We start from the raw sequence: 11,558 nt of genomic DNA, 5'->3' as shown, positions 1-11,558 counted from the left end.
TTTATTCTAACTTATCATGACTTATACCCCCGATATAATCCATAGCATCATCAAAACAATTAAATTATGCAAGCAAAAAATAGAATATGTCTAAAACAGAAGAGTCTGTAGTGATCAGCAAAGACACCCAACTTCTTTAACTCCAAAAAAATTGAAACATTAGGACACCCAAGGAATTTGTATAGCAGTTCTATGTAAAAAATTCAAATCAAAAAGATGTTTCCGTAGACTTAGAGAAATTCTGCACTCGAAATAAAAGTTTCTGTTTTTGCATCGTACCAATTCTACTTATCATTCAAATCATCCCAACGGCTCTACTTGGCACGAACACTAAGTTGAACATAAAACACAATCATTGCAGTAGAAATAATCATGTTGTATCACACAAATAGAAAGTAGAAGAATAAAAATAAGATAACTATTGGGTTGCCTGCCAACAAGCGTTATTCTTTTACGCCCCTAGCTAGGCATAATGCATAATTTCATGTGTTTTCATCCTTCTTATTAAGATACTCAATAACACAACCAGGCTTAGAAAAAATAGGATGCTTGAACATAGGGTCTCTTATAAAGTTTATAAAATTGGGATGCAAACTAATCATTTCAAGATCTTCATTTCTTTTGACATGAGTGATACTAGTGTTCTTGGGAACATATATAACCTTGGGTTTTTTCTCTTGAGAGGTACTAGCATTAGCTTTGGAGGGAGTGAAATCAGAACCCACTTTATCAATGACCTCCTCCATTATATCAAATTCTATTTAAACCTTGCTCTACCCGCTCATCAATAGTTGCATCTTTCTCCTTTAATGCTTTCACAGCAATTCCTACTCGTGACCCAAATTGAGTGATATGATTATGAAGCTTTTTATCCAACTCCTCAATTTGTTCTTTAGTGGTCATTTTATTTTCAATAATACCAAGCCTTTCATAACATGGTCCAAGGTCAAAATAGTTTCATTAATGTTAATAGGTGGGACCCGACTAAATTTTCCATGGCTCTATAAACATCCGGGGTGTGACTCATTAAGAAATTACCACCAGTAATAGTATCAAGTACTCTATACCAAGTAGTAATACCCACACAGAAATTACGAAGCAAGATGTTGGGGGATTTCTTACGAGTTGATTTATTTTGAGCATTGCAAATTCTATGACAAGCATCTCTTAAACTTTCTCCTCCCCTTTGTTTAAAATTAAGCACCTCATTATCAGGAGTAAAGGGAACAAAGGAAGAACTAGCCATAGTAACAAGCAAACATGTATAATAACAAAGAAAAATATTTCTGTATTTTTTATTTTTATAGCAAGCAAAATATAACATAAAATAAAAAATAGAAAAAGTGAATGATAACTCGTGAAAAGGTACTTGATAGTAAGTTGATGATACTTCCCGCCAACGATACCACAAATCCATCCCGATACTTGTGATCTTCGTTGGGTTTTCCCCCGAAGAGGAGGGGATGATGCAACAAAGTATACATAAGTATTTCACTCAATGAGAACCAAGGTTATCGAACCAATAGGAGGATCACACAACTTCCCGTCTTCAGCACCTTCATACAAAAGAGCACACACTTGCACCAAATGCGGATAAGAGGGTTGTCAATCCCCTTGAACTCGTAACTTGCAAGCAAATGAGTAGTGCGGTTGGTAGTTTATAAATAGAAAATAGAAAATAAATAAAAATTAAATAAAGGCATCAAGGTATTGATAGCGTTTGTAAATATATGTATGAATATTCGCGGGGGCCATAATGTTCGCTAGAGGCTTCTCTATCAAAGAAGGCATACGGTGGGTAAACAAATTGCTATTGGGAAATTGATAGAAAAGCGTGTAGTTATGCAATATTTATTCACGACAATGATCATGTGTATATAGGCATCACGTCCATAAACAAATAGCCCGACTCCTGCCTGCATCTACTATTATTGCTCCACCCATCGACCGCTATCCAGCATGCATCTAGAGTATTAAGTAAAACAGAGTAATGCTTGAAGAACAATTAATATTAATCGACCCCATCATTTTATCCTTAGTGGCAGCAATACATATACGTGTCTTGTCCCCTACTTTGTCATTGGGTTATAGAGCACCGCAAGATTGAACCCGCTAGAACGCACCTCTCTCACTTATCGGTCTAGTTGGCCAAATCAAATAAATAGATTGGAGATAATTACGAAGCTATAAAGATCATGTAAATATGAATCAAATAGTAATTTAGAGGAGACTCAAATCTTTTTTATGAATAATGTGAACATAAACCCATGATTCACTGGATTCCAACAAACACACTCCACAAAGTGATTACATAATATAGATCACTCCCAGAATCGCAGTGATCTTGGCAATGAAGAACATAGAGCGAAGGGGAGAGAGCCATATAGGTACTAGCTATGGACCCGTAGACCTGTGGTGAACTACCCACACATCATCATGGGAGCAACAAGGTTAATGTACAGGCCCTGCGTGATCGATCCCCCTCCAGCAAGGCACCGGAACAGGGCTCTAGATGAGCACACGGCGGAACAGAGACTTGGGGCGGTGGAAAAAGTGTTTCAGGAACTCACTTAGGGCTATTTTGAAATATATGAGAATTTATAAGCCATGGTACGAGGTCAGGAGAGCCGGAAGAGGGCCACAAGCTAACAGGGCACGACCACCCGCCTCGGCGCGCCCTGTTGGCTCGTGCGGCCTCGAGTCTCCTACTAAAGTTTCCACGTCCTGTTTTGGTCTAGAAAAAATCATCAAAAAGTTTCGGGGTATTTGGACTTCTTTTGGTACTGTAAACGTGAAAAGCCAAAAACATGTGAAAAACAACAAGTGGCACTTGGCACGGGTTTAATAAATTAGTGCTCAAAAATAATATGAAACAACAAGTAAATGACTAAAAAGCATCCTAAATGATAATATTATCGCATGAAACAATTAAAATTATAGATACATTGAAGATGTGTCATTAGACGGTACCACTACCACTGCGTTAAGCACAACAAGGTGGTTGAGTGCCTTGTGAACTAAGTAATAGTAATGTTAACGGAAATCCATTTTGGCTCTGGGGAGTACATGCTCCCGCGTGCCAAAAATGCATTTAACAAATGTCAAAAAAAATTGGAATATGTGTGTGCGTGCGTGCGTGTGTATGTTTGCTTGTCACACTCAAATGGTACATGCAAATTTTCACGGAAAAAACTAAAGCATTTTGACCCGTGCAAAAAAACAAGTCAAATGCCAAATGTTACCTTTAAATGTTACACTTATTTTTTTTCATCGGCGAAGTACTCCTATCCCATATGGCATGAAAATTGTTAAACACACTTGCTACACTATATAATATGAACATCTAAAAATTTAGAATTATCAAAATTTATTTTATTATTTATTTTCATTTACTATTCAGGGAGCATATGCTTCGAGAGTCAAAATCGCATCACGTCCTAATGTTAGTATTGTCTTTGTTGAAAAGTTGTACATATTTATTCACGAGACGTCACCCCTGATATTGTGTGTATACATGGGTCATGCACCTCCCTGTCTTAAAACTGTGTTAATGTTAGCATAGTTTGATATTGCGTCTAAATCATCGTTGTTATTTAGTGTGCACAAACATGGGATGCCCCTGTTGGTGTTAATATGAGGTGTGTTGGTCTTGTCTTTAGATCGTGTGTTTACGGGTGATGCTTGTTATGATGTGTAGGGCGTGATATGATCAACATATTTGGTGCAGTGCAACACAAAAATAGCTAGTAACACGATGCGGTCTATCAAACACAGTGCACAACATTACCTTAAACCATGTTTCACCCCACCCACGCTCCAACGAGCCACTTGTGAAGGATGCCCAAAACTAATGCAACTTACCAAACTAGCTAAATATTCCTGCATTGCCATGAATTAATAAAAAAATGCTCATCTCTAATTCACTATTATTGAACGAGAAGTGATGATTATGATTCAATAGTAAAGATAATCACATTTATCTTCATCTTCATCTCCAATACTATTAAACAAGCGAGTTGAGGCGGAAACATTGTATCTGGGTCACATATCCATCATCCATCAATGGAACGGATTGCTCCAATATTGTATCACATCAAATTCACATATTTACTAATTATTTTTAATCATCTCAAAAACATCTTAATAGAAATCATTACACCTTAATTATCTCTACTATTATGAAATAAGCGAGTTGAGGCAGAAACATTGTATCTCATCCACATATTCAATATTGATCAATGGATCGGATTGCCAAAACATTGTATCACATAAAATTCGCATATCTAATAACTATTTTTGATCATCCCCACAACACATTAATAGGAGTCAAATAATTGCAATTTAATTAAAATACAAATCATCACATCAGTCACAATTTATGATTGCAACTTAATACACTTTCGTAAGGAAACAAATTGTCGCATCATATATCACATAAAGGAAAAAAAATCAGCCAAGAATCACGCATCACACACATACCACCACATTACTCCTTCAAAATTGCCATCTCGGGTAAAAACATTCGTATGCATCGTGTCCCCATGCTCGTGTCGCCCCCAATGAACATGCATTGTCGGTCCACCATGCCTGCCGGGCTCTCTCCCATCAGAAGGTGCACCCGACTGAACCGCTCGTATCATTCGCCATCAAACAATATCAATATAAAAATAATCAAAAAGGCAAATCCAATTAACTCCGGCCGTCGAACAATATCAATCCAACAACTTAAACTACTCCATCAACACTAAACATATTTAGCATGCAATTAATATTCTATCATATATAACGTCAAAGCAATCACATAATTAATGTATACTGATGTCCTACCTAATATAAGTAATTTCCTCTCTAACTGATGTCCTATTGTCTGTCTCTTAGGAAGGTGATTTCACATATATGATGCATATGCATGCTTAATTGCCTAATATTTACGTGACTGAATAGAATTGACACCTGCCAAAACAAGCACGAAAAATCAACATGAGGGGTGCTGGTGGGAGATGGAGGTGAAAATAAATCATGTGTACCGGCCAATCAACTCCCGTTAGTAGAGATACACCCTAGACTTTGAGAGTGAGGACCTCCACCATGTGGTGCAACCAGTCAAGACCTCCTATATGACGCTCTCTATATCGAATTGCCCGTAGTTAGCACACGTGAGAGCGACTGGGCCGGGTTTAAACCACGTCCCTCCTACCACATTTTATGTAACGAGCGACGTAAAAATAATGTGAAAACGAAGATCTTGCCAAGATGACTTGAGCTCGCGCGCAGCTAGCCACTAGGCCTGACACGTGCTTGTGATTTTAAATGGTACAAAATATATAAGAGCACACAACAACGTCACTATATAATTCCATTTCTGAAAAAATCATAACTTTTCCAAAAAATGTGAACACTCTTTAAGTTTCTTAAATATTTTGAATTTACAAACAAAATAAAAACTTGATTATTTAAAATTAACAATTTTATAAAACACATGAACAATTTTTAAATTTGTTTAACATTTTTCAAAAACATGAACACAATTTCAATACACAATAATTTTATGAAATTCCCAATGATTTTTGAATTTATAAATAATCTAAACATGTATATTTTTGAATTTATATTTTTTATTAATAGCACAAACTCTTTTTGAAATACTGAACCGTTTTCCGAACATAAGAGCATTTTTTCAACTTGCAAACATTTTTTGAAATTCTCTAACATTTTTCAAACTTGTGAACGGAAATTGAAAACATAAACATTTTTATAAATTTGAGAATAAATTTTAAATACGGGAACATTTCTTAATTCATGAATTTTTTTCAGAATTTTTGAAAAATTCTCATAATGTGATTTCTTTTTAAATCAGGAACATTTTTTGAAATGTTGAATAAAAATTTGAAAAGTGCAAATGTTTTTAAAACCCACACCATTTTTTGAACTCATCAATAATAGCTAAAAATTAGAACATATTGTGAAGCTTTGAAGAATTTATGAAAAGCACAAATATTTTTTAAATCGTCGAATATTTAAAAAAAATCAGGAATATTTATTAAAAAGGAAGATAAACATGAAAAAAGGTAAAAATACAAAAATGTAAAAGGAAACAGCAGGAAACGGAAAAATAAAAGGTAAAAGGAGAGGAAGAAAAAAAGGAAAAAAGAAAAATAAACCGGAAAAAAATCAATCCAGGACCCTCCTCAAAGGTTCCCAAAGAGGAAAACATGACTTGGAACCTTCAATTGAGATCGTGTAGAGGGTAAATCCAAGTTGGCGCTGCTGCGCCGGTTAAAGTGCATTTTTCTTAACTTGCACCTGCAGCGTTCAGTCATGGGCCGGCCCAGCGAGACAGGGGAGGTGGTTTCGGTTTTGTGAAGGTTCCGGAAGCTTCTTAGATGGTTTTTTCCAAATATGGTTTTTTCAATACTAGCTTTTCTTGGTTTATCTTTTTTTATTTTTTTTTATTACCTTTACTATTTTTATTACCATTTCATTTTCATTTTAATTTTAATATAACTTTTCATTTTTCGAAAAAAATCTGACATTTTTTTTGATTAATTTTTTTCAAACGTACAAATATTTTTCCAAATCAATGAACCCTTTTCAAAATTTTATGAATTTTAAAGGAAAAATCTATGAAATGTTTTGAATATCGATGAATTTTTTGTCAAATTTTGATCAACTTTTCTTAGATTTGATGATTTTTTTGAAAATTGATGAACTTTTTTCAAAAATAATAAACTTTTTTAAAAAATTGTGAACTTTTTTTTTCAGTTGAATGAAGTTTTTAAAAATATTTTCAAATTCATGGACTAATTTTCAAATTCCGTGAACTTCTAAAAATTTGTAAACTTTTTTTTCAGTTCAATGAACTTTTTAAAAAGTATTTTCAAATTCATGAACTAATTTCCAAATTCTGTGAACTTTGTTAGATCATAGTGAATTTTGCAAATTCGGGAACTTTTTGTTTCAAAATTTATGAACCATTTTTCCCTTTTACGAACATTTTATGTTCACTTTTTTTTTGCTTTGCTTCTATAAAAATTTCCACCCTGAAATTGGGCCGGTGCATTATGCAGGACGTGCGGGCGCTGGTTTCCTAGCCGGCGCTTAAGGCGCCGACTTGGAGCTCCCCGGTGCTTAGCTGTTAGATGGGGCGGCCCATATTCTTGTCGTTAAGGCGCCGACATTTTTGTTTTCCTTTTCTTAAGCAACATTTTTGTTTTTGCTTTGCGTGTAATATGTACTAGTGCCGATCTTGTAATCTTCTAGGTCCCGGCCCAGTTTACAATATAAGAACATCTACAATCAGGCCTCTTATACCCATCTCAAACGTCCGGACAGGCCGTTCGATCACTTATCGGTCACGAATTTCAACCCCAACTGAATGCCTCAAACGAGGCTCAAACATCCGGGCTGACCTACACCGCTCATGTCCAGTCCAAATATGGGACGTCTGGGCACGCCCGGGCATGCCCGCCACGTCAGTCCGACGATGGAGTCCTACGCGGACTCGCCCAAAAATCCGGCGGTCCGATGAACGCCTCATTCGTCTTCACGATGTCAAAGCCGCATGGCACCGCTTCGGCTCGCGGTCCGAGGCCAAATTTGACTATTTAAGTCGGTCGACGACCCCTAGACCTAGCACATCCGCCTCCTTCCTCTTTGTGCTGCTACCTGAGCCCGTCCGCCTCCTCTCCCAAGCTCCCCCATGCTCTCTGGCATCAATATGGTTTGGCGTAAGACTACGACCTAGTCCATGCTCACAACGGGGCAACGGATGCAGATCGAGGCAGAGATCCAGGCTAGGCACGCCGCCTGCATCACCGTGTGTCTGCCTCCGGACTTGCCGAAGACGAAGGAGGAGTCGGAGCAGCCGACGGAGGAGGAGGAGTCGGAGCCAATGAAGGTGGCGGATCCAGATGAGGACGAGCCTGCTCCGGGGTTCAACATGATGGAGGTGGATGCAGAATTCATCGTCGCCTAAGCCAAGGAGATGGCGGAGCAGCACGCCATGGAGTTCATCCAGGATGAGGCGGAGGTGGAGGCCAACCAGGCGCTCATATGACAGAAGCATGCAGAGGCAGACACGCTCTTCGACGAGCTTGACGTGGAGATAACGGCGGAGAAGGCCGAAGTGGAGCAGCCGGAGGAGCAGAGCTACAACTGTGGTGCATGTAACTACCGGAGGGCGCGGAGATCGTCGGCATCACTCACAAGGAGTAGCTATGTAGGTTTTTTAGTTTGCCTGCTTTTGTGTGAATATAGTAATCTAGTATGAGATGTCTCGATGAAGTGATGCTAATTTGAGGCATGCCCCGTCACTATGTGCGGATGCTCCGCAGACATTTAAAGGATCATATTTTTCATTTATGTTTGTAGATGCTCTAACAAAAGTGGGCTGACACTCTATGAAGGACACAAGTTTACAAAAAAAGCTTCATCGGTTCATTACACTGACATGTCAATCATGCACATGCAGCCATGCGGTCTGCACAGCTCCGGTGTCCGACCGGTGCTAGGACGTGTGGCTAAGTGAAGTCTGAAATAATTTTTAAGGTTGTAGAGGCCGACATAAATAAGCCTCAACTTTAAATCCCTGAAATTGGTACCATATACTTATCTTCGGGAATCCTGTCCCCGCATGAGTACATCCTTGTTTGATGTAATTTGGAAGGTGTGGTCCCAAAGAGGATTGATTTTTATAGTGACTTACTACATGGGCCCGACTATCATATGCATCCCCCATGAAGTCACTCCCCAACTAACTAGGTGTAGTGCAGTGGTAACCGACATCAGTGCCCAACAAACTCCTCAACAGAGTGCTGCACCGAGAAAGCCCAGTTCGATGATGACCGTGGTCAGCAACATGAGTGATGGCTATGAAAATCTTCTCATTAAGCTCAGGGCGGCGTTGTAGCCAAGCTCACATACGATCCGACCTGATGAGTGTGTCGGACGGTGCTGGACCGACCGACGTCGAGCAAGAGGCGGCTTTCGTTGACACCTTCAAGCCTTGACGTCCCAAGCCAACGTCTTGCAGGTTGCACTCACATATGGTTGTGCACATACATGCACGCACGCATACATGCGTCCATCGTGTCATTAGTCGTCATGTTACTTGCTAACCACGTCGTCGTTTGCCTCGGCTTGTTGACACCCATGGGCCATGCTTCGGCTTCGTGCCCGACACCACCCGCCGCAATTGCCAAGCCATAGCTACATCACGCGCAGGACCAGCTGGCTGTGTCGCACTCCGCTGAGACCCCATCGCCTGCCACAGCTAGTGCGCAGCTCAGCTAGCCTCGTAGGAGAGGAAAGAGGGATGAGTAGTGGAGAGGGAAAAGAAAGTTGGGGGCTGAAGAGGGAAAGGGGATCGGGAGACGATAGGATAGAGGAAGAAGAAGATAAGAAAGAAATGAATCTGACTTGTGAGAACATTTTTTGTGTTTTGACCTTTGGGGCTAACGAATTCCTGAATTGACCTCACATTCAAAAAAATCGAATCTGACCTCTTTTCGTGGCGCCAACATCCCGAGCGTCTGGGTTGCACGAGAGATGCCATCCCTGGTGTCTGATATGGGGCCTGCTCGGCCGTTAGGCCCATTGACTCACTGACGTGGCAAAGGGCCGGACACAAGGGACCCTGGCGTCTGGCCCTGGTAAGTGAATCACGCACACGGGCCCACCCCACCCGTTCCCATCTTCTTCGTGGTCGAGACAAACAGCTCCATCTCCTCTCTATCGCCCCTCTCCCTCCTCACACCAACACCCTATTGATCTACTCCATCTTCCATCCAAATCTATGGATCTGAGCCCCCTAAGCATCCTTGAGGTATTCTCCTCCAATCCCTTCAATTTTGTTTGTTATAACATCTTACTTTTAAAGTATTCTTCAAGATTGGGTGATGTTAGATTAGTATATGATTTCTTTGTATTAGGAATTTTGTGTAGTTGATAGATGATATAGATGATTTGTACGTAGTAGATGATGTGTTATTTAATATGTATGCACTTATATTTTATTTTGTTCAATATGTAGATGGAAATATTATTGTCACATTTTTTTACAAAAAGAGATGACGAAATATGATGGTCATGTGATGAATTGGTTGTTAAACACATTTATTTGTGTACTTTAAATAATATGTGTTTGCATATTTTTTTTCAATAGGAATGTTTTAGATAGATGTTTCATATGATGAAATATTGCATGTATTGTTCATGTATTTAAAGATGATGATGTGATTTTTGGGTAGGATGGTGGATGATGATGGCACTTGGTATGACAAGTTAATCGATGTGTTCGGCAGAGAGCATCGTGGTTGTGCCATTGAGAATGAGAAGGTAAGAAGGGAGACTTATCAATTATTTGTGTTTTTCATGTGTCTTCTTGTACTGATATGAAGCTCACATTGTTTGCAACTTGTAGTAGCTATGCGCATGAGGGGTCATGGTGTGAATGACTTTCTGTACGACGTGTGATACGAGTTGTACATTGCCAAATTGGGTCTTATTCCCTTTGTGTTGCAATTCAAGCGACCCCCGCCATCAGTGAACCATGTGGCGCTCACCGCACTTACAGATCATTGGAAGCCCGAGACACACTCTTTCCACCTTGCGTGTGGGGAGATGACGATGGCCCTAGAGGAAATGGCCATGATAAGCGGGCTTCCTATCAGCGACTTTGCTATTACGGGTCATGTCAGCATCATTAACTGGCGAGATCGGGTTGGCGATTTAATTGCTGTTCAGCCCCCTCCCCCTCTGCGAGGCAAGGCTCATAGATCTAAAGTGAAACATTCATGTAGAAAAGAAGTCATAGGAGTAAACAATCCGTGCCCTGTGGATGCCAATGAGATGGTTGTATAGCAGTATGCTCGGGCCTATCTTTGGTATGTACTAACCAAAGTAGTCTTCACACATGCAACCAGGAACTTAGCCCTCTGGATGTATTTGGAGCTACTCAGGGAGTGGGATACTCAGTATACCTGGGGCTTATTACCACTAGCATACTTGTATCGTCAGGTAAGAGCTATTTGCAGACATTTATCTTTCATTTGCCATGCGCCACACATTGCTAACATGTATGTTTAATAGTAGTTGGACCAGGCGTCAACGAGGACAAATGACACATCTTCATTGTCTCGGTTTGTGTGGAGCCTCTTTGGTGGATGTGGGAGCAGTTGCCGGTTGGACGGCCCATGTTAAAGAACCCTGATAAGCCAAACCCCAATGAGCATGAAGGGCTTCATTATCAAGATCCATATTGGTGCCCCACAATTGCCTATTGTTGGGATCAGGTGTCTGTTTACACATGATGCTCCCATGTGCGATACAAGTGCTATATGAACAAGCTGGACACCTTAACTGCTAAGCAGGTACCGACATATTAGATAATTCGGATACTGATGTACTAAGTACCGAAATGTGTACCTAACATCTTAGCTCCTCCTATTGTAGGTTTTCTAGCAGACTTACGTGAATGATCGTCAGTTCGACCTCAACAAGATGTGCACGCGTGATAATCTTCTTTGGTGGGCGAGGTGTCCAATGATATGCTTTTACGC

The sequence above is a fragment of the Hordeum vulgare genome, chromosome 3H (genome assembly GCF_904849725.1).
Source record: "Hordeum vulgare subsp. vulgare chromosome 3H, MorexV3_pseudomolecules_assembly, whole genome shotgun sequence".
Taxonomy (NCBI): Eukaryota; Viridiplantae; Streptophyta; class Magnoliopsida; order Poales; family Poaceae; genus Hordeum; species Hordeum vulgare.
Note: the sequence above shows the minus strand (reverse complement) of the source record.